This window comes from Diceros bicornis, chromosome 5, assembly GCF_020826845.1.
Source record: "Diceros bicornis minor isolate mBicDic1 chromosome 5, mDicBic1.mat.cur, whole genome shotgun sequence".
NCBI lineage: Eukaryota > Metazoa > Chordata > Mammalia > Perissodactyla > Rhinocerotidae > Diceros > Diceros bicornis.
The window spans coordinates 61,794,273-61,818,272 of NC_080744.1; the positions used below are offsets into that span (position 1 = coordinate 61,794,273).

At 46.1% G+C, this 24,000-nt stretch overlaps 1 non-coding gene across 1 annotated transcript; it reads right to left on the bottom strand.

The window, feature by feature from the left end:
• Positions 1–519: 519 nt before the first annotated feature.
• LOC131406685 (U6 spliceosomal RNA) lies at positions 520–626 on the bottom strand. Its single transcript, XR_009220311.1, has one exon. It is a non-coding gene; the product is annotated as a U6 spliceosomal RNA (small nuclear RNA).
• Between the last annotated feature and the right edge of the window lie 23,374 nt (positions 627–24,000).

Genomic DNA, 24,000 nt, shown 5'->3' on the forward strand with positions numbered 1-24,000 from the left:
TGCCCAGGTTGCTTTACGTCTCAGTGTCTCCTGTGAAGTGGTGACAGTAATACCTACACGGCAAGGCTGTCAGGAATATTAAAATGAGATATTGGTGAAGCCCCTGGCACATAGTGGACGCTCAAGGAATGGGCATTATTTTTTTTAAGATTCAGAGGCAGCATGAGGAGTCAGCCTTGTTGCAAGTTCCTGTTATAGTACACCTTATGTTTATCGTAGCACTAAGGCCCTGTAATATTTTGGACCTGAAATGGATCAACTTTGGCACGGCCATTGTCGTAAGTGTAAGGTACCGTAGAACTCAGGTTAGTGCAGGGGAAGCAGAGGCAAGATGGAAAAGACTGGGAGGCGGCGGGCCACATGTAAAAAGCACAAAAAACGGATAAATCTGACTACACGCTACCTCCCTTTATTCCATCTGCTGGCACCAGTTTCCTTTCGGTCAAACACAACATCGAACCTGTAGGTGAACTGTGCTTGCTTCGAGCTGCAAACTGTGCACCAGGGTAAACTCAGGTCCAAAATATGGAACGCTTCACGAATTTGCGTGTCATCCTTGCGCAGGGGCCATGCTAATCTTCTCTGTATCGTTCCAATTTTAGTATATGTGCTGCCGAAGCGAGCACGAGTATTCCGCTTTCTCAGACGGTATATAAAGTTCAAAGTATCAAAACTTTTACACTTATGGTAACTATATTGTGCACAATTTTTTAATCCCAAAGTACTCGTTATGCCCTTCTGTTTCACGTATGCTATAACTGTATCTTTGTGGCTACTGCCAAATTAAATATAATTGTCTCCCTAACCTTCTTACACCGCATATGCAAATGAAGGAACCATGGGAAATTGTCCCTCGGCCCGCCCGACCTCCGCGCGCGTCTGCAGGGCCGGCAGTCACGCTCGGTCACGTGGTGCGCGCTGCCTGCGCCCTTCTTCCGCTCCGGCCGGGCGGGGCGCGGAGGGTGGGATTGTGGCCTCTCTCCGGCCGCGGCGGAGGGGAACGCGGCCGCGTAGTAGCCCCCAGAGACTACGGGGGGCCACGTGTGCTCGCGGGAGTGCACTTTTGGGATGAGGGGCCGTGATGCCAATGAGGTCCCCACAGAAGTCCGGTCCGCGACCCCGAATCGGTCGCGAGCCGCTGGTCGGGCCCGTCCGCGCCGGGACCCGTGACCCTTGCGGGGCTGGAGCCAGCGGCCGTGACCCGGAAGGGGCTGGGCCGGGGCGGCCGAGGCTGCGGCTCGGGGTGGCGCGCCGCTGCTTCCATGGGTTCCTCAGGACCGGCGTCCTGCACTTGAAGCCAAGGGAAGAGGGAGGGAGTCCACGTTGGGGCCCACGCTGTCCGTAGTGTGACTCGGGGTTGGTGGCGGTCTGGGAACGGTCACCCCCCTCTTTGACCCAGCACTGGGCCAGGCACTTAACCTGATCGGTGTCCTTCCCCCCCAATTTGCGGGTTAGGAAACAGGCTCTAGTTGGTTAAACTATCAAGGCCCAAATTATTCTGCCCCTGGCGAAAGAAGGTGGGATTTGGATATAAGTCTGATTTCAAAGACTGATCTTTTCCTCTTCGCAGTAGAACTCTAGAGAGGCAAGACTTGGGACCCCGAGATGGCCTCCCCTTGCCCTTACTTAGACAATACTCCCAGGGCCTTATCAGCTCAGACTTTCCTTCCTGCCTTCGTTCTTCACCAAATACCGGGCGCCTGTGATGTCAGCGCTGGGGCTGCAGGGGAAGCAGGTGGTGAGGGTTGCTGTGGGCGTGGAGCTTCCCTGCCAGCAGGGGAGCCAGACAAACGTGGAAGAGCCCTCTCAGCGCTGAGAAAGAACGTGGGGGAGAGAGAGTGACTGGGGAATGAAGGCCACTTCAGTGGGTGGGCAAGAGCGGAGGGGACATGATACGCAGGCAGCCCTGAGAACAGGACTCAGAGTTCCTGGCAGGGGAAGACCTTGGAGCCACCCAAATCAGTTCACCCATCTGGGCCAGTCCTTCAGGGGAGGCCACTGTGGAGGTAGTTGGTGCTCCAGGCTGTGCTTCGGCTCAGCTCTCTGAGCCTGACTCAACCACAGCCGCGGTGGGTGGGGGGTGAGGGGGGGAGAACGACTTAGGAGCTCCTCCCTTCACCTGTCTTCAGTGAAATGGAAATCAAGTGCAGGCTGCCCAACTTCTCATCTGACCTCCCTCTAAATAAGCAGTAAGCAAACACAAACCACGGAATGCTGATATGGCCTTTATTGGCTGAAAAGAGCTAATTTGGCCAATGATGTTTCCCTCAGATTTACAAAAGGGAATTGCAAGTAACCAAAGCATATTAACATTGATGGGAGATGATGCTAATCCTCAATTAGCATCCACGTGTTTGTTCATTTGTTTAGAGGGATCGCCTTTTCTGACACAGTCGATGTGCACACGTGTCACAGTGACAGGTACATCTCATGAGTTCATAACTGCCTTATTGCGGAAATCAGCAGGAGAGGGACTAGGTTGTTCACCATCTCTGGCTACACCAGCACGTGTTATTTTGGCCAAAGGTGGGTTTTTTGTTTGTCTGTTTTTTCTTATTGAGCAGTTGTGGTGCAAAGGAGAGAGATCTGAGTTCTAGTTCCTGTTGCTTCCTGCCACCTGTCTTTGTGACCTTGGCCAACTTCTGGGACCTCTCTTGTCCTGTTTTATCTTCTGCGAAGTGAGGGAACTGCCCTAGAGCTGGTCTTGAACATCTTTCAGCTTTGACGTGCTGTGATTTTTGTAACTGGCTAACTGAAGGACTTTTTTTCAGACTATAATTAGCAAGATGTAAAAATTCAGCACTTTTTGTTTTCTGTTTCAGAAGGGTGGAGCTTGCTGGTCATCCTTGGGGCATGGAAGACCCCAGAAACAGTCCACAGGGGCTGTTGTGGACCTAGGGTCTGGGACCTGCTGAACCATACAACGCTTGCCCCTGAGCCCTGGGGCCCAGGGTGGAGGAAGGTGTGGGGGTGAGGGGGTGGGGAGATGGGTTGGATGTGGCATGAGGCTGGAGGAGAGGAGACACTTGGAGGGACTCAGTGAGGGAGAACCGAGGAGATCATGACTTCCAGGGAAATCTAAGCCCCCACAGACCCCGAGGGGCCAGATGCTAAAGGCAAGGAGGAGTGTATGGGTGCCAGAGAGGCAGTCTCAGAGCTGAGTGGAAGCCCAGCTCCTGCCAGCCCTCAGAGCTGCCGGCTTCTCTTCTCTGCAGACCTGAGGTGGCCCGAGTCCCGACAGTCTTCCCTGAATGTCTTGGGCTGCAGAACCCCAATAAATGTGGGGTGCTCCGCCAGTCGTGTCTGAGGTGGTACTTCCCACCACCCCGAGTGGGAGAGGACACAGCCAGCTTTAATTTGATTTTGAGCAATAAAGAAATAGGCTGTTTCATATTGAAAAACTGTCAGTGAAGACATGAGATCTTAGGATTCTCTAAAGTGATAGCATTTCCCCTACAGCCAGAGAGCACTGAGTGTTTTCATCTATCGTTTCATTTGAAGTGAGAAAGGCCGGGGATTCCCATCAGCCCCGGCACAGGGAGGAAGAAGCGGGGATGTGGAGAGAAGCAGCGTGGCCTTCTCTGTACTGGGAACCCTGGGGACGAATGGCACTGATGGCCTCAGGATGTATTGCTCAGGATCGTAGGGCAGGGACATGCTGAGTTCACAGCCCTGACCAGAAGCTCCAAAGGCCCCAGACACAGAGCATGTGGGGGAGGATGCACACCCCAGGCTGCCAGAAATCCTTTTGAGCAGCTCATGCTCTGGTTTAAGCATTGTTCTTGTAGCATCTCTTTTGAAGTGTACTCTCCTACTGAAACCACCTCAGTGTTATTCCAGAGTTTCCTTCTTTGCCTCCCAGTAAAGGAGGCTGGGAGGTGAGGTGGGGCAGGCAGAAGAGGGTCTGTGTGCCCACAGCTCAGGGAGTGGCCTTAAGAAAGAGGCAGGGTCAGCCGTGGCCAGCGGGCCTCTCAGGAGTTTCTCCTTCCAGGCCCCTCTCTTGCTCCTTGGGCTGAGCCCCTGCTGTGGTTAAATGGTTTCTAATCCATCCCAGATGCTGGACCTCAGTGGCGCCCTCTAATCCTGCCCCTTCCCTGGCTGGCATTTGGAGAGGGGAGCACAGCCCAGGCCACACTTTTCACTTTCCCCCAGATCTCTTATTTGTGTCTGGAACTTCTTACATCTCTGGCTGTTTCCCCACCTGTAGGATAGTGGCTGTTAGAAGGTTAAGTGAGGATTGAATGGGAAAAGCCCTAGCACACTAGGTGAGCTGAATCATGGGAGGTGTTTAGAGTAGGCCCTGGGCACCTGGGAGGTACATGGTAGGTATAGAAATACTCCATACATAACCACTCCTTACTCTCTTTTCTTCTTTCCTTAATTTTCCAACTAACTGGATGAAATAAACTTTTTAAAAGTGAAAACAGCTTTTATTTTTAGCTACTAAGTAGCTTTCTTTTTTCTCCTCTTCTTAGCTACCACAGGGACTGTTTTCACCCGGAGGTCTTTAATCCTTCGAGTTTGAGTTACTAAAGGCCCTGGTTAAAATGCAGTTATGTTGCTAGGAAGGGACACCACGTAGACTGATGAACTCCTGCTCACTTAGTTTAGTGTGAATCCTGGCCCTTTAAGGTCAGCCCAGGATCTGCTGATGTTCTGTTTCATTTTAATGTCTCTGAGAGAGAGGCACAAGGGAGTTTATTATTCCTGTTCTACTGATGGGGAAAGTGTAGGTAAAGTAACACAGCTAGTTGGTGACAATTCCAGAGCTGGTATGTGCTTGTGGATCTCTCTGACTCCAAGGGCTAACTTTGCTCCTAGATGGAATATGGGAGTACAATTTGAGGGGTTCTGGGAAGCTCTCTCCAAAATATCTCTCCCTCTTGCCTCAAATACTGCCGTTGACACATCGTTATTTCGAGCTGTTGCTATCTTTTTCTTTTTTGCTGAGGAAGATTCGCCCTGAGCTAACATCTGTTGCCAATCTTCCTTTTTTTGTATGTGAGCCACCAAGACAACGTGGCCACTGACAGATGAGTAGTGTAGGTCCATGCCCAGGAACTGAACCCTGGCCACTCAAGCAGAGCGTATGGAACTTAACCCGTAGGCCACGGCGGCTGGCCCTCTAGCTGTTGTTGTCTTAAGGGCTTCCTGTGAGTTACTTCATCAAGACCCTTTGCTGTGGCAATCCCAGGGTGGCCTAAGAGCACGAGGCGCTCACATTTAGGTGTGGAGGGGACGTTCTGAAAGAGAGTGTAAAAATAATCGCCATGTCCAAATAAAAAGTCTGCCAGCTTCTCAGCGGCTCTGTCCGTTTCTCTCTGTGGGGTTGCAGGGTCGAAGGGAAAGCGTGACCCCCCTCACTGCCCTGGAGTCCAGACGTCACTCACCCCCAGGTGGCGCCCACGGCAGCTGTGGTCCAGGGAAAAACTGCAAGAGCCAGGAAGGGCCATGTTTACATCCCAGCGGTGAGCCTCAGTTTCCTCATCTCTAAAATGGGAGTAATGATTTCCCTGCTTGCTTTACAGGGTCAGGAGGCCCCCTGAGAAACCCCACTGTAAAGTGCCGTACAACGAAAGGGAGGAATATTGTCTTGTCAGACACCCATTCGAGCCTCAGGCACCTAAATGCTTCCCTTACCTGGGGAGAGAGGCGTTTGTGCATCAGGCACAGGCCTACACAATATGAGCACCAAGACAAACCATCACGTTGTATTAATATTTTCACATCACTTAACTCTCATTAAAATGCACTTTGCTGAATTTAATATGTGATTTCAAATGACACAACATATTAAGTGCTTAATATACTAGAAATTATGAAACTATTATAGTCGATGCCATATGAAATAATTAGACTGAATTAAACTTTAGCAGCCAAGTGAAGGAAAGACTTCAACTTACGTCTTAAAGTAGCTTAAGCCACCACTGTAATCTCCAAAATAAATGTCCAGAAATTAGGATCTTTAAATAAAAACGAGATCTTAATCTGTGCTTACACCCAGCTCTTCTGGGCTTTGGTGACCAGGTGCTGTTGCCTTGGGGAGGTGAGGGGCCCTGGGACCCACCTCAGGCAGGTGTTGGGGTTGGGGCTTCAGCTGCTGCTTCCCCGGGGCCTGGCTGGGGGCTGAGACTGGAGTAGGAGTAAGGCCTTCTGCTGAAGGGACAGAGTGGTCTTCTTTGCCCCCAATTAGCCTACTGACAAGTTAAAATAACAACAAACCCAGCTTATTTAACATTTATTCAGTGCTGCCTTTATGCCAGGCATTTTGTGTGCATTTTCTCATTTAATCCTCATGATGCATCCATGTTATAAGCTATCATTTTCAGATGAGGCAACTGAGGCTCAGAAAGCTTAAGTGAATCATCCAAGGCCTTTACAATCAGAATCCGTAGTGTTCACCCCTGCATCACACGTGGCCTCCTCATCAGCGTGTGTGTGAATGTGTGAGCGTGCAGGTGTTCACCACTTCCTTTTGTAATGGTGATTCCGTGACCAAACATGTTAACCTGCAGACAGTGCTGGAGGTGGGGACCATGACTGGAGAGTCATGGACGCAGCCTGGCTAACTTACACAGGCAGTTCTCTGTGAGTATTTGCTGCTCCTTCAATTCGAAAAGAATGGATTCATTATGTCCTGAGCATCCTGACACTTACCTGTGTGTGTAGCTGTCATACACAAGACAACTTATAGAGAAAGGAATACTTTCTATCACAGGGAATACTAATTCCTTAGCTATTTAAGATGTCGCATCTCAATTACTCAGATCAGCATGAAAATACTGACTCAACAGGCTGCTTGAAAAATATAAATCTGAGGGTGGAGATTTAAATATATCACTGAGCAGCAAAAACAATTTTATGAAAGCGGGAAAACTTACCTCAAGCAAACACACGTTTATAATTAATTGAAAACATGTATTTTCCATAAGTATCAGGATTAGGTTCTGCCTCATATAATAGAAAACCAAATAACAGTGGCTTTAGGATGACAGAGGTTAATTTCTCTCTTGCGTGAAACAAGTTGTCTCTCAAGGCCTAGTCTGATAGCCCCACTGTGTCGCAGAGCCAGGCTCTTTTATCCTTTAGGGCAACAACTTATGGTCCAAGATGGCTGCTGGAGCTCCAAGTTCCAGGCACGAAAAGGAGGAAGGCGGCAAAGGACGCACATTACTGTGCTGAACAAAATCTGTGACTAAGAAAGAGGAAGTGAATGGCGGGGCCGGCCTCATGGCTTATCGGTTAAGTGCACGCGCTCTGCTGCTGGTGGCCTGGGTTCGGATCCCGGGCGCGCACCGACGCACCACTTCTCTGGCCATGCTGAGACCGCATCCCACATACAGCAACTAGAAGGATGTGCAGCTATGACATAAACTATATACTGGGGCTTTGGGGGAATAAATAAATAAATCAATAAGAGGAAAAGAATGGCAATGAATGGGCAATTAGCCGTCCTTGGCATATGGTCTGGCAGTTGAGTGGCAGTCAGTAAATGTTACACTTAGCCGTTGCTCTTCGTGTCTGCAGAGCATCGAGAAGGGGGAAAGGAATATTTAGTGATAGCATACAGGGTTCCAGGGACCATGCTGGGCATTTACACATTATCTCATTCAATTCTGGTAATCCTGTGTGGGCGGCACAGCAGCAGGTCAGGTAAGAGGGGATGCTATAATTTGAGGTGAGGCTCTATCCACATGTGGAGGTAGGAAGTTGGAGGGGAAAAGTTGGAATGTTTGCAGAAGAAGCCCAGGGGCTTCTGGGAAGGAAGGGATTAAACCTCCAACACTTGTTCTCTGAGATTCAAGTGATTAAAAATGTTCAGGGTCAGGGCTGGCCCTATGGCATACTGGTTAAGTTCATGCACTCTGCTTCAGGGCCCGGGGTTCATGGGTTTGGATCCCGGCCATGGACCTACAACACCGCTCATGAAGCCATGCTGTGGCAGCGTCCCATGTACAAAGTGGAGGAAGATTGGCAAGGATGTTAGCTCAGGGACAATCTTCCTCACCAAAAAAATAAATAAATAAATAAATAAATAAAAATGTTCGGGGTGGAGCAGATGGTACTGACCAAGGTCCAGGGGCCAGAAAGTTAACACTGAATCCTTAAAATAAAATTGCCATGAGTGTAGAAAATGAAGAGATTCAAAAATGAAAAAGATAACTTAGAAAAATTGGCAAAAGACTTGAACAGGCACTTCACAAAATGGGAGCTCACGATAGCCAACGTGAAAATGTACTCAACCTCGTTAGTCATCAGTGAAATGCAAAATAAATCACCTCACGATTAACATTACAAGTCTGATGATACCAGTGCTTGTGAGGAAGTAGAACAATGGAGATATGAGACTATTTGGCTGGAGTGAGAAGAAATTGACAGAGCCACTTTGGAAAACTGTTTGCGTAGGCTCTGACATTGACGATAAACTTACCGTATGACTCTGTTGTTCCATTTCTAGTTATAAACCCTAGAGAAACTCATGTGCACGTACACCAAGTTACAGGTAAAGGAATATTCAAAGCAGCATTATTTGTCATGGCTCCAAACTGGAAACCATTCAAGTGCCCATCAACTGGAGATACACTGTAGATAAATACACAGTGGATAAATACACTGTAGTGTATTCATGCAGTAGAATACTATGCAGTAATGACAATGAGAGAACTACAGTCACATCCACTGTTAGACTCAATTGTATCTCCTCCCACCTTGGCAAATTCATATGTTGAAGTCCTAACCCCTATACTTCGGACTGTGACCATATTTAATTACATAGGTAATTAAGTTAAAATGAAGTCATGTGGGTAGGCCCTGATCCAATAGGGCTGATGCCCTTTTAGAAAGAGGAAATATGGACACGGACAGAGACACGTACAGAGGGAAGACGATGTGAAGACACAGGGAGAAGACAGCCATCTATAAGCTAAGCAGCGAGACTAGAACAGAGCCTTCTCTCATGGCCTTCAGAAGGAACCAACCCTCCTGACACCTCGATCTGGGACTTCTAGCCTCTAGAACTGTGAGAAAATAAGTTTCTTCTGTTTAAGCCAGTCCGTGGTACTTTGTGACGGCAGCCCTAACAGACTAATACACCCAGCAACACCGATGAATCTTGTAAACATGGTGTTGAGTGAGAGAAGTAAGACACAAGAATATATACGGAATTATGCCATTTATATGACGTTCACGATTAGGCAAAACTAAACTGTATTGTTTAGGGACACGTATATAAATTGTAAAAAATGATAAGAAAAGCAAGGAGGGGGGTGCCATGAATGATGAGAAAATGGGAAGGAGCACATGAAGGCTTCTGGGGTGGTGGCAATATTCTATGTTTTCACTTGGGCGCTGGTGACTCAGGTTCTCCCCGTAATTATTCCTTACATTGAGCCTTTATGTGTTTGTTTATAATAAACGTCCAGGGTTTGTTTGTAATAAAATATTAGAAAAACAAGAAGGAGAAGGAGATAGGGAAGAAAGAGAAGGGGAGGAGAGAAGGAAGAGGGAGAGAAGAGTCAGGGGAAGAAATACAGTGGAGGAACCAGCGGGCTGACCCCTTATCAAGTGGAGTCTATCATGTGGTCTCACAGACCACACTGTGCCAACCGAGGGTCTGAGAATCAGGTGCTGCCTCTGAGTACCTCACCTGACCCAGAATCTCAGGAGGAACACCCTCCCCTAGAGAAGTCTTAGGAACTTGGTAATCTAGGGAAAGCCATTGCACTTCTCAGAGGTTTGTTTCTTCATCGTTAGACTGGGGAAGCCTCACTGAATGTTGTAAGGCTCTTTCTCTTGCTAATTCAGGTCTCTACTCAGATGTCACCTCCCCCAGGAGGCCTTCCCTGACCACTTCTTGACAATGGCACCTCCTTTCATTCTTTCTCCCTTTATTTTTTCTTTATAGTACTTAATACTGGTGATAAGTATTTATCATGAAATTCTGTCAAACATTTGTTTATTAGTGCACAGGGAGCAGGATTTTTGTTTTGTTTACTACTGTATCCCCAGTGCCTAAAACAGTGCTTAGCACATAGTAGTGCTCAATAAATATTTGCAGAGTTACAAAGATGAAATAAGATACTGCTCTGTAGTGCCTGCCACCGAGAAGTCGCTCAATAAATTCGAGTTTTCCCCTCTCCTTTTAGCTGAGACCCCCACCCACCTTTCCTGGGGCTGGACTTAATCAGCTCCCTATCTTGTTCCTGCCTTCTCTCCAACCTGGTACTGAAAATACCCACAACTCCTCTGATCATTAGCAACATTTCACCTTCGGTAACGTCAGAAGCCATAAGTCCTCAGGGCTGGGGTCTCCTACGCGATGATGCCTCATCCAGGGCCACTGCTTTCTCCTGAATTCAATGTGACCCATTTCATGTGCCCCCTCCCCACACTCTGCCAAGGGTCACACCTCCCTGCCCCAGGGGAGGGGGCCTTCCTCTCACTGGCTCAGCTGCCCCACGACCCAGGCTCCGAATACAGACAGCCCTTTGGGCATGTAGGTACTTCCCTCCGTTTATAGTTTACTGTTGTGGGCTCAGGGCACGGCCCTGCAGACTCGCCATAAAGCCTCTCATTCCCCCATCAGCATTAACCACTCCCTCCTCCCAATTCCTGCCACCCGGTACCTATATATTTAGCGCTGACTTTCTTCTGCCTTGTATTAGGGTTAGTTGTTTACCTGCTTGCCTCCCTTGCCCCCTCCCCAGACCACAAGGGCCTCCCCAGGGCAGGGGCCAGCGTTTATTCATGGTTGTACTCCTAGCATGTAGCCAGTGCCTGATGTTTAATAGACACCTTTCTTTTTTTAAAAAGCTTCTTCTATTTAAAATGACAGATAATAGGATTTTAGACTTAAGATGTCATTAAAACAAACTTCCTTGATATACTATCTCCCAGCTTTCCAATTTAAAAGCTAATTAAGACATAAGAAAAGACAAAAACTCAGAACCTTTCAGAAAAAGTGGCAAATTGTTGGCAGGAGTCCAGGAGGAATTTTCCCTGATGACGTGCCAGTGAGGGTGGGCAAAGTGGCAGGGTCAGTGCCCCGTGCATGCCTTGCCCTCTGAACTGACCCAGACCCTCCAGACAGGAAGCCTGTAGGAGGAGGTTTGACCCTCGCTCACTGTTCCCAGTTGCTGCAGCCAGAAAGCTGGGCAGCACCTCCTGTCACAGGGGTACAGCTTCCTGAGACGGTCACTTCTGTCCGCCCTGGCCCTTCCGTTAGACTGAGTCTGCCCCCGTCCGTGGAGACTACCACTCAGCACCTACGAGACAGGGGGCAGAGGGGGACTGGCCAGGGGGTCTTCTGGAAGGCACGTTCGCCTGCTGTGCAGATGCTACAGATGCAAAGAGTATAGTTTTACTTGTATATATCTCATATACAATAATATGGATGCATTGTGCTAATTAAATTGTAGGGTTTTTTGGCTTTTAGAAGGGGAGTATAATGCATTTATATTTATTCTGGCATGTGTGGTCTGATTTTCATGTTTGGGTTTTATTTTCATGTTTTGGTCTATGCTTTCTCTTTTTTTATGTTTCTTTTATTTTTTTTGCCTTCTGTGAAATGCACAATGAGTTATTTGTTTTTATCTTCTGTGATTTGGAAAGCGTACAGCCTATTATTTTAATTCTGTTAACACTTTCAAGATTGTAAAAAAACTTTCTTAAACCCACATTTCTCTAACTCTCAGATTCAAGATAAGCGTATAATTCTTGCCTCCCCAACAAGGTAGGGAGGAGTTGTCCAGCTCACTTCTTCCCTGGTTCTCCATCAAAGGCTCAGGTTATCATATCTCTCTTTTTAAAAACTATACAGATCTTCTTTTTCCAAAAATTGGTTTTGAATTTGCCATTCGAATTTTAGCCATGTTTATGATAATTATTTATATTGAACTCTCTGTCTTGAAGTGGATTCCGTGTATCTCGCAGTTCCAGTTACTATGGCTGCACAAACTACTCCCAAAACTTAATGGCTTAAGACAATACTCATTTATTATTTTTGCAGTTTCTGTGCATCAGGAATTTAGACAGGGTACAGCAGGGATGGCTTGTCTGTCCTCCTCAGTGTCTGAGGCTCCACAGGAAGATTCAAAAAGCTTGAGTCTCAGGGGCCGGCCCGGTGGCGTAGTGGTTGAGTGTGCTCACTCTACTTCGGCGGCCTGGGGTTTGCAGGTTCGGATCCCGGGCGCGCACCGACACACTGTTTGTCAAGCCATGCTGTGGCAGGTGTCCCACATATAAAGTAAAGGAAGATGGGCACGGATGTTAGCCCAGGGCCAGTCTTCCTCAGCAAAAAGAGGAGGATTGGCATCGGATGTCGGCTCAGGGCTAATCTTCCTCATACACACACAAAAAGCTTGAGTCTCTAGCTTGGCTTTAATCATCTGAAGGCTTGTTCACCTATGGTTGGTGCTGACTGTCACCCTGCTGGGGCCCTGGCTGGGGCAATTAACCAGAACTCCCACATAGGGCCTCTTGTGTAGCCTGGCCTTCCTCGCAGTATAGGGGCTGAGTTCCCAGGGCAAGTGTTCCCCAAGAGAGCAGGCCAGGTGGAAGCCATATTGCCTTTCATGACCTAACCTCAGAAACCATTCAGTGTCACTTCTGCTGCATCGGTTGGTTGGGGCAGTTACAAAGGTCCACCCAGATTCAGTGGAAGTGTGTCAACATCACTACGTGAGAGGAACATGTGGGATGCTCACACGTATATGTACATGTATGTACACATACGCATTACACACATATTTATGTTAGTGTGGTCATCTTTGAAAAATACAATCAGCCACACTGCATTTCTTCAAAATTTTTTTTTTTTTTTTGTGAGGAAGATCAGCCCTGAGCTAACATCCGTGCTAATCCTCCTCTTTTTGCTGAGGAAGACCGGCTCTGAGCTAACATCTATTGCCAATCCTCCTCCTTTTTTTCTTCCCCAAAGCCCCAGTAGATAGTTGTATGTCATAGTTGCACATCCTTCTAGTTGCTGTATGTGGGACACAGCCTCAGCATGGCCGGAGAAGTGGTGCAACGGTGCGCGCCCGGGATCCGAACCCGGGCCGCCAGTAGCAGAGCGCGCGCACTTAACCGCTAAGCCACGGGGCCAGCCCTCTTCAAATTCTTGATTTTGATTTATGTTTCAGACAGTTGGAGTATTAATGAGTAGTTCTTTGAGGAAGATTGCATGAGTGAATATCTGAAAGCATCCATACAGTCTTAACGGGTAGCGTGTAAAACTGCCATCTTCTTTCTTATTTTAAAAATTAAAAAAGGAATACAGGTTCATTATAAATAATTCAAACATGGCAAAAAAACCCCAAAGGTAACGAAAATCCTTCATAGCTCTGCCTTCCAGAGATAAATACTGTTAGCAGTTTGGTATATATTCCTGTAGATTTTTCTGTATACATTTTGGCATATATTATTATTACTATAAAATGGGGTCATACTATCCATATTGTTTTTTAGCTTGCTTGATGGAGTGGATTTCCTTTCTACCCCACTTTTGTAAGTGATCCGTGAGTGTTTCCTCCTGGCAGTCATGAGTAGCCTCGCCAACTGAACCTGGTATGTTCCTATCTGGGATTGTATGATGCCTTCATCTGTAATAGCAAACCAGCTGTGTACAATGTTCTTGGGTCACGACCTTTCACAGTACGATGGATGAGTCCAACCAGCAGCGGAAATGTTTAGGGACCTACCAAAATTCAGCCCAGTGGGTGTTCCAATGGACTCCCCCCACCGCTGTGGGAGAAGCCAGTCTTCACTCCATTTGCATGTTTATTTCAATATTCCCGATCTATAAATGTGCCTGTTCTTTACATTCGCCTTTGAACTGGCTGTAGCATCTTCCTGGGTCCCTGGTTAACAATGAGTTAAATAAAATCTTTAATATGAGTTCATTTTGTATCTGTGTAAGAGTCATGATTTTACCTTTTTTTTTTTTTTTTGAAAATTATCCTTTAACAGTGCTGTCCTGAAAAGTTGAGAAATGGTGTATTCAGCTTTATCTACATGATGTATTGCTCCTTATGGACAATAGAATTCAAGTATGTATATGCAGTATGATTAGAACTAGATTTAACACTCATAAGAAAAAAGGACTGGAAAAGATATACCAAAATGTATATCTTTCAGACTGCTTGATATTTTTCTTTATTATATTTCCCCCCAAATTTAAAAAATGGGATGATGCTACCTCTGTGACAGGAGCCCTATGAGGCTCAAGTCTAAGCCTTTGTTTTATTGATGGGGTAACGATTGTCTTGTGGGTCATGAAGGACTGGAGAGCAGCATGCTGTCCTCTGCACAGCTCCCGGGGTCAGCAGTGAGTTCTGCTGGGGAGTGAGGGGGCATATGATGACAGTAAAAGTAATAGTAATAATAAAATAATGAGCACATGTAATGTCCCAGAAACTGTGCTAAGCAGTATCTAATTTAACCCTCACAACAGCCCTTTGAATACTATTGGAATAATATTGGCATCCCCGTTTTACAGATGAGGAAACTGAGGGAGTTAGGGAACTTAGGTTAGGTAACCTGCCCAACTAGTATGTGTGAAGCAGGAACTGAAATGCAGGCTAACTCCCTTGCTACCCTGCATCATGGGAGAAACAACTGGAAAGGAAATCCCGGGATCCCCTTCTGAAAAATCCTCCCCACTGCTGAATCCAAGCCCTCAGAATCAGTTTATCCAGGAAACACTTACTAAACCTCCTCTATGTCCCGGGCCCTGAGGATAAGACATGGCCGAGTCTTCCAGTAACTCACAAGCCAGGATGAGCTGGCAGGGATGGAAGCAATAAGGGAGGGATGTGGGAGGAGCACAAAAGGGAGCACTGGCAGCGGGAGAGGGAGGGTTAGGAGGTGCTTCCAGGAGGAGGGACAGGCCATGAGAGTCTCAGAGGAAGGGAAGAGCTGGCCTGGTAAAGGGGTTGGTAAGGGCATTCAGGGCAGAAGAATGGCCTGATTTGAGGGCTAACAAAGAAACACCAGAGAAGCATGGTAAGGACATTCATTCTAGCACTGCTGTCCCCTACCTCCAGTGCCCACCCATCCCCCTCTCCGGTTATCAGAAAGCCATTTTATTCAGTGGGAAGGTGGGCACAATTGATGGTCAGGGGTGGGTCCATGAACATGCCAATCCGAGCCCGTCTTTCTCCAGGATGTTTGGACCTGGGTCAGATTGTCCCTCCCCAAGGCCTAATGGTGTGGGATGCAGCCTGGAGAAGGGCATGGCCGTGGTGCACAGAGGGCCTCAGGAGAGTGAGACCAGGCTGTGGGAGGTCTGAGCAATGGGTCTACACAGCCCTGCAGTCCAGCCATGTGCCCAGCATGGGGTTCCATGACACATGCCAGATCTTCTTAATACATTTCTCATTTCCTTCAGATTGTCCAAATCGGGCTTCTGTCACCCGGGACCAAAGATCCCTGCCTGACAGTCTCCGAGTTGGTGAGACTCAGGAGACGGTCGTTCAAGCCGACTCAGAGGCTGGAAGCCAACGGATTCATTTACTGGGAGAAATTCGACTCCTCATTGGATCAGCCTTTCAAGTCAGTATCCATGGTGTCTCCTCTCCCTGGAGAAAAGGCACCTGGATGACGAATGGACCCTTGGAACCTGCTTGGTGAATAGGCCCCAGTGCCAGCCGTGATCTTTGCAGCTGGTGGCATTGAGCTAGGGCTGCCCAGGAGTCAGCAAACTGTTTCTGTGGATGCCAGATAATAACTGTTTTAGGCTCGGTCACGATTATTGCCCTCTGCCGCTGTAGTGCGAGAGAACCAAAAACAGTAAGTGAGAGAATGAGTACAGCCGGCTTCCAATAAAACTTTATTTATGGACACTGAAATTTGAATTTTATATAATTTCCAAGTGCCTAGCTATATTATTCTTCTTTTGATTTTTTTCAACCATTTAAGAATATAAAAGCCATTCTTAGCTCTCGGACCAAGCAAAAAGGCGGCAAAGGGCCAGGTTCAGCCAACTGCTGGCCTAGGGCATGGAGCCTCATGCCAAGAAGGAAGATGACGGTCAAAGAGGCTGGACGACTGGGTCAGCTGGTTAGGGATACTGCTGGGGCCACAGCCCAGGCCTGTCACACTGGATTCCTCTTCTCTCTAGCCATCAGACCACCCTCTTCAGTCCACACCCTCCCGCAGACGAAGCTCAGGACCCATGAGTGGGCTCAAGTGCCTGGAGATGATGACACTTCCTGCCTGGCTTCCCAAACTGTAGCTCGGACCACCTTGATGCAGCTGCTCCTGACCCCTCTAGGGGCGGCTGTCCTGCTTCAGCCCCTGTGAGCAGCAGATCATTTAAACCCACTCACTGTACCCCAAACAACTGAGGAGCCGGGGTGGGCTGCCTGCCAGAGGCTAGGCAGGGCGTGGGCCAGCTGCAGTCCGTGACTCGTGGCCTGGCTGGAAAACACAGGCTGTCTTTTGAGAAGTGTCTTAGAAGACCCCGAGGAAGCTGGTATGGGTGGGCTCTATGACGGGAGGTTGAGTAGACTCAGAGGCCGGGGGAGCACAAGTGGCCAGGCGCCAGTTGAAGGTATGGGGGAGCAGAGATGGTGGGTGAGAAAGGAAGCTGGGTAGGAAGAGAAACAGAGTGGGTGCCCTAGAAACAGACAGATAGACTGGCTGACTGGGAGAGACTTGGTGGCCGAATCCCAGAACTGCCCCGTTTCTGGCCCTTCCCAAGACTTGACTAGGGGTCTTCACTGTATCCTCACAGCCCTCACCTCTGCCTTCCTGGGTGATCCCAACCCTTCTCTGACACACTCCACCAGCCGGAAAGCCGGGACTGGAGCGGGTCACTTCTGCAGCTGGCTGGGCTCATCCTTGCACTGTGACTTTGTGACTTTACTCTTAGAGGGAACTTTAAACTTCAGGTTGGGGTCCCCTGCTGTCTTGGTATCTGCAGGTTGGAATCTTGCCTCAGCCACTGACCTCACAGATGGTTGACCCAGACCTTGCTTCCCTCACCTCTTCAACGGCCGGCCTGCAGCATACTCTACTGATTATGACGATGTTGAACTTTATCTGAGTCCTATGCTCCCGAAAGGCAGCGATGATTAAGAAATCCCCCCACCTCCTTCAGTCCTGGGGAAACAGCTAATCGCAAAGGACCACCTTGCTCTTGTGCATTCCAAGAAAAAAACTCATCTCCATCCTTTCTAACTATTCCCATAAGACTTGCCGATGACTCTTATTTACCTGCGCCTCTAAAGCCCCAAGCCCCTCCCTTTATCTTTGAGACGTTCCTCATTGATGAACGTTCTCCCTATTGCAATAGCCTGAATAAAACCTCCTTCATCGTCTAGTGCCTTTTGCTTTCACAATTACCAGAGGTTGTTGTAAGCATCAGTTGGGTGGGGATTCCAGAGTCCTAGGTTTCAGTCCCGGCTCACCCGTGCCTGGCTTCCGCCTTCTGGCCGGTTTCGGGTCTCGCCTGGGAACTGGCTAAAGGTCCCTTGCTTGCAAGATGTGACTGGCAACTCAGCCCCTAGCCCCTGCGCGGGGAGGCGGGGCCGATAGAGCAGCTGTCACTTTTGCACGCCGCCACCAGAGGGCGGCGGCTCCGCGATGGAAGGCCCTCGCCTCTGCATGGCTCGCTCCTGCAGAGCCTTGCGAATACGCTTTGGAAGTGGACGCCGCGCCGCGTTTTTAGCCCTACAGCGGCCTCCCTTGCTTTGGTCCGCTGCACTCCAGGCGTTTTTCTTTCTCTCGCACACCCAAAGAGTCGTACTCCGCTCTTGCCCGTCACAAGACTCTTGAGTGAGCTGGAGGGGGGCCTCAAAAGCCATCCTCCAGCCTATGGGCCTCTAGCGCTTGTGTGGTGACAATGTCCCTTCCCCTCTCGCGGCCCTCTGGGCCCCTTCTCTACTTGAGACAAGTTGAAGAATGTCTGAGGCAGCCGGGAAATGGGGAGGAGAGGCAGAAGGGAGGAGCCCAAAGAGGACTGCTTTGAGTGCAGCCATTTGGAGCACCACAACGTCCCCTTAAAGTGGGCAAGGCAAGAACTGTTACCCCATCTGGAAGATGGGGAGACCGGCTCCCAGAGAGAAAAAGTGATCAGCCTCTGGTCGCACAGCTGCTAAACGGCAGAATTAGGACAGGAGCTCAGTGCTCCAGGCCCCAAACCCGGAGGCCTTCGGGTGGCCAGGCGCAGTCCACCATGGGTCACCACTGGGCAGAAATGAACTTGGGCCGCTCCTGCAGAAAGGGCCCTGGGCGTCTCCCGGGGCAGAAACCAAAACGCAGCCGCTTAAAGGACCCAACTGTAGAGTCGGATGTATTGACACGGTAAGATGGTCACGTTTGCTTTTTAAAGTGTATATGTCTCCATACACACTTTAAAAGCAAATATAAATACAAAAGCCAAACTGTCACAGCGGCTGTCTCTGGCGGTTGGAATAGCAGCCGTGGGAGGAGGATTTTCGTTTGCTCTGTACTGTTCAAATTACTCACTACTAGCATATTTAAACCAGAAAGAAGAGTGATTCAGTATTTCTGTTTGATACAAAGTAATACTTCCTCGTTAAAGAATTGGAAAATGCAAAAGAATATGAAGAAAATAAAATTTATCAATAATGCCCCGGCGCATAGATATTAATGTTTTTCTTTCTAGTTGGTTTCTTTCTCTACAAAACGTGAATAACAGTATTAACTGTACAGGAATGTTGTGAAGATTGAGTGAGAGAAGGTATACAATAGCTAACATTCCAGAAGTGTTCGCTATTTTAATAAATAACCAAGTCAGCCCTGTACTGTCTATGTTGTTTATATGCTGCTGTTTTCATTTGTAACGTTGCTTCGTGACCTGTTTCCCATGTCAACTATTCTTTAAAAACTACAATTTGTGATTGCACAAAATTTCATTATATTTAAGTGCAGTTTATTTAACCTATCCACTGTTATTGAACCTTTAGATTGTTTCCAATTTTTGCTGTTGAAATAACAGTGAGATTAACATCTTTAAACATCTCTCCTTGTCAGCATTTCTGATTACTTCCTTAGATGGATTTCTAGAGGTAGGATTACTGGGACAAAGGGTGCACATATTTTTCAGGCCTTTGATTCAGGTTACCAAATTGCTTCCCAGAAAGATCTTGCCAATTTACACTCCCACCTGCAGTGCATGAGAATGCCACCCCACAACACACAAAGGAGGGATTTTTTGGGGATGGGTGAGATTTGATTATGTTTTTGGACTGAGGAAAAGGAGCCCTGTGGGGAGGGAGAGTTTAAATTTCAGGAGAGAGGGGAGATGTCTAAAGAAGTGGGGTCCCCAGGAGAAAGGGGAGGGGGGTTGGAGCACATTTATAGGGATTGCCTTGGACTTAAGAAGGGACACCTCATCTTCTGAGACTGGTGGAAAGAGGTGTGATTGGATGTGGATGTGCAGTCACTCTAAGTATGTAGGTGAGACTCAAGCGAGCTAGTCCCTAGGGGTTCCCTTTTCTCAATAAAGTAGGAGGCTGAGTCTTCTATTCAAAGGTGAAGGGTGAGGGCTAAGGAAGGATGGGACTTGAGGAGGGGGATGTAACACTTAAGGAGAGTAAAAGGGTTGACAGTCTGGTTAAAGTGGACAACCTTGTTTGTGGTGGCACCATTCTTAAGGGCTGTGTGCACTTTCTCTACAGTGTACAGCCACCTGGGGAAAGAAAAAGTTGTACAAGTATTAATTTAAATCAAATCCTTCAACACGTGGTAAACAGTAGAAAAATGGGGCTGAGGGGGGGCATGGCAGTGAAAAGGTTACAAACTTCTGGAGTTGTACCAAACTGTCAAGGAACAGTTAATTCCTGTCTTATATAAATTTTCCCAGAAAATTAGAAAAGAGCAAAAGCTGCCCAGATCATCTTATGAAACAGTGTAATCTTGATTCCAAAATCAGTAAGGACAAAGCAATAAGTCATTTCACCTATGGTGTAGATATAAAAGTCCTAAATAAAATATCGGTTAACTAACCCAGTTATATATTTAAAAACTACATTTTGATTAAGTAGGGTTTATCCCAGGAATTTCAAGGGGTTCAACATCAGAAATCACCCCATTAATAAAGGACAAAAGTCAGATGATTATCTCAATTGATGAAGAAGAAGCATTTGATAAAGTTCATCACCTATTTACGATTAAATAATAACTTAGCAAACTGGATATAGGAGAGACATCCTTAACTTGGTGAAGGTTATATAGCAAAAACTTAAAGCAAACATTACACTTAATGAAGAAATTTTAAGTGCATTCTTTTTAAGATCTGGAACAAAATAAGGAATCAAACTATCCTGCTACCATTCAATATGTAATAATGAAAGTTCTAGACAAAGCTATCAAGGAAGAAAAAGTAAGAGAAATAGGATTAGAAGAGAAGAGATAAAACTCTTTATGTAAATATTTTCATTTGCCTTGAAAAACCAAGAGAATCAACAGACTGTTAAAACTATTAAAAGAATTCAGAAAAACCACTACATACAAGATTAACCTAAGAACATAAATTCATAACATTTCTCTTCACCAGCAGTAACCAACTTCTATTCACAATAACCAAAAAGCACGTACAATATCTAGGAATGAACCTAACCAAGACTATACAAGAAACCTATAGGAAACTTTAATAAAGGATGTAGAAATTAACCTGAATAAATGGAGGGAAACTTTATGCTTTTGGATGGAATGACTTAATATTATACAGGAGTCAGTTCTTTATGAATTAATCTGTAAATGCAATGAAATCCCAATTAAAATTCCAGGCGTATTTTCCAGGAATTTGAAACTCATTCTAAAATGTATCTGGATGAACAGGACTAAGTCAACCTTATAAAGGAAGAGTAAGGAGCAGCACACTACCAAGCCATGTAAAAAGCCAAACAAAGCAAAACAACAGACCAATAGAGCATGGAAAGAATAGAAAACTCCAAGTCAGACCATGAGTACATAGGTGGGAGGCATCGCAAATCGATGAAGCAGGGCCGAGTAAACCAGCTTGCTGTATGGAGAAAATAAAACAGGATCCCTGTCTGACACCAAATAAAAAGGTACACTCTAAACGACTAATGACCTCAGTGTGACAAATAGAACTCTAAAGTTAATAGAAGAAAATATAAGAGAATCTCTTTGGGACCTGGGTTGGGAGAGGGACTCCTTGCATAAAACTTCAAAAGCACAAACCAGAAGGAAAAAATTGATTAATTTGATGACACCAAAATTAAGGATTTATGTTCAAAAGAGGAGACCATAGACAACAGGTGATAACTGGGAGAAGATATTTGTAAATCTAAAAATAATAAGGGATTAACACGTAGAATATACAAATAGCTCAGGCAAACCAATAAGCAAAAGGGAGACTTCCAGTTTCTGGTCTGGCAAGTAAGGAGCTTGGAAGTCTGCACTCTGTCCTAACAAGTAAAAAGCTGAACAAACTGAAAATCAACAACCCTTCTTAGATCTGTCAGAAAATTGAAGATACAGGGCAACCTGCTGCTCCAAAAATTGGAGACACAGACAGGTGGGTGCTCACAGCTTACCGGAGCAGAAGCCCCAGGAACCAGTACCAGGGTAGGAAGACCTGAACTGTAATTGATGAACTGCTGGAGGCTCGGTGTGGACAAGTCTGAGATTTAAAAACTCCAGAGGGGCCCAGTCTTAGAGGGGCACCCAAACTTTTGTGAGTTTTACCTCCAGGAGCTCTACCGGGTTCTCACAGCAAAGGTCGGAGAAAAATCAGGTCATGCTTCCAGCAGAGGGAGGGAAAAAATAACTATTTTAAATATGCCAGAAGGTTCTGTTCTTCTTAACACCTGTCCTCAGAAGAAACTATTTCTCCTGAGCTTAACCTGCCGGGGTTTTATCAAAGCCTGACCAACCTGGGAAAAGGGAAATACCCAACTCGAGCCCGCTCTAGCCATCCTATCCCACTGAAGGGGGTGCAAAACACTGAGAAGCACTTGTGACGTTCACAGTGTAGAGGCACAGGCTCCCTAAAAGACTGAGACCTAATCACAGGGCTATGGGACACTCCCCCCGCCCCTCACCACCATATCACAAAAGGCTTATTTACTGCAGTTCCCTTTATCCAGTACATCATGTCTGGCTTTTAACAAAGAATTACAATGTGTACTCAAAGGCACAAGACACAGTTTGAAGAGACAGAGGGAGCACCAGAAGCAGACTCAGGTCTGGTAGAGATGTTGGAATTATCGGACTAGGTTTTTACACAACTATGATTAACACGCTAAGGGCACTGATGGATAAAGTAGACAATATGCAAGAATAGATGGGTAATATAAGCAGAGGGATGGAAATTCTAAGAAAGAATCAAAAAGAAATGCTACAGATCAAAAACATTGTAGCAGAAATGAAGAATGCCTTTGATGTACTCATTAGTAGACTGGACATGGCTGAGAAAAGAATCTCTGAGCTTGAGGATATGTCAGTAGAACTTCCAAAACTGAAAAGCAAAGAGAAAAATGACTGGAAAAAATGGCACAGGATATCCAAGGACTGTGGAGCAACTACAAAAGGTGTAACTTATACGTAATGGGAATCCCAAAGAATGAGAGGAACAGAAGAAATATTTGAAGTAATAATGACTGAGAATTTCCCGAAATTAATGTCAGACACCAAAACACAGATCTAGGAAGCTCAGAGAACATCAAGCAGGATAAAGGCCAAAAAAAAAAATACACCTAGGCACATTATATTCAAACTGCAGAAAATCAAAGATGAATAAAAAATCTTGAAAGGAGCCAGGAGAAAGAACATCTTACCTACAGAGGAGCGAAGATAAGAATTACATCTGACTTCTCCTCAGAGACTGTGCAAATAAGAAGAGAATGGAATGGGCCGGCCCTGTGGCTTACCCGTTAGGTGCGCGCGCTCCGCTGCTGGCGACCCTGGGCCGGATCCCGGGCGCGCACCGACGCACCGCTTCTCCGGCCATGCTGAGGTCGCATCCCACATACAGCAACTAGAAGGATGTGCAACTATGACATACAACTATCTACTGGGGCTTTGGGGGAAAAATAAATAAATAAAATTATAAAAAAAAAAAAAAAGAAGAGAATGGAGTGAAATACTGCAAGAGTTGAAAGAAAACCCCCACCAACTTAGAATTCTGTATCCTGAGAAATTATCCTTCAAAAATGAAGGAGAAATAAAGACTTTCTCAGACAAACAAAAATTGAGGGAATTTGTTGCCAGTGAAACTGCCTTGCAAGAAATGTTAAAAGAAGTTCTTCAGAGAGAAGGAAAATGATATTGAGCAGAAACTTGGATCTACATAAAGGAAGAGATTAGAGAAGGAATAAGTGAAGGTAAAATAAACACTTTTATTTTTCTTATTCTTAATTGATTTAACAGGTAACAGTTTGATGAAAAGAATAATAGCAACAATGTATTTAATGATTATAGCTGATGTGTAGGTGAAATGAATGACAGCAATGATACAAGGGATTGGAGGGAGGAATTAGGAATAAAAAATGGTTATTATAAAGTACTTGCAGTACTGATGAAGCCATACAGTGCATTTTGAAAGTGGACTTGGATTAGTTGTAAATATATATTGCAAACTCTAGGGAAACTACCAGAAAAAGTAAAAAAAGAAGTATAACAAGCTAAGAAAGGAGAGAAAATGGAGTCATATAAAATGCTCAGTTAAAACCACAAAAGGCAGAAAAATAGTAGAGGAAAAAAATAGGAACAAAGAATGGGGTAACATACAGAAAACAATAACGAATATGGTAGATATTAATCCAACTGTATTAGTAATCACTTTAAATCTCAATGGTCTAAATACACTAACTAGAAGACAGAGATTGTCAAAGTAGATCAAAAAACACAACCCACTTATGTTATCTGCAAGAAACCCACTTTAAATATAAAGACACATATACATTAAAAGTAAAGAAATGGAGAAAGATATACCATGCTAACACTAATCAAAAGAAAGCTGGAATAGCTATGTTAATTTCAGATAGAGAAGACTACAGAGCAAGGAAA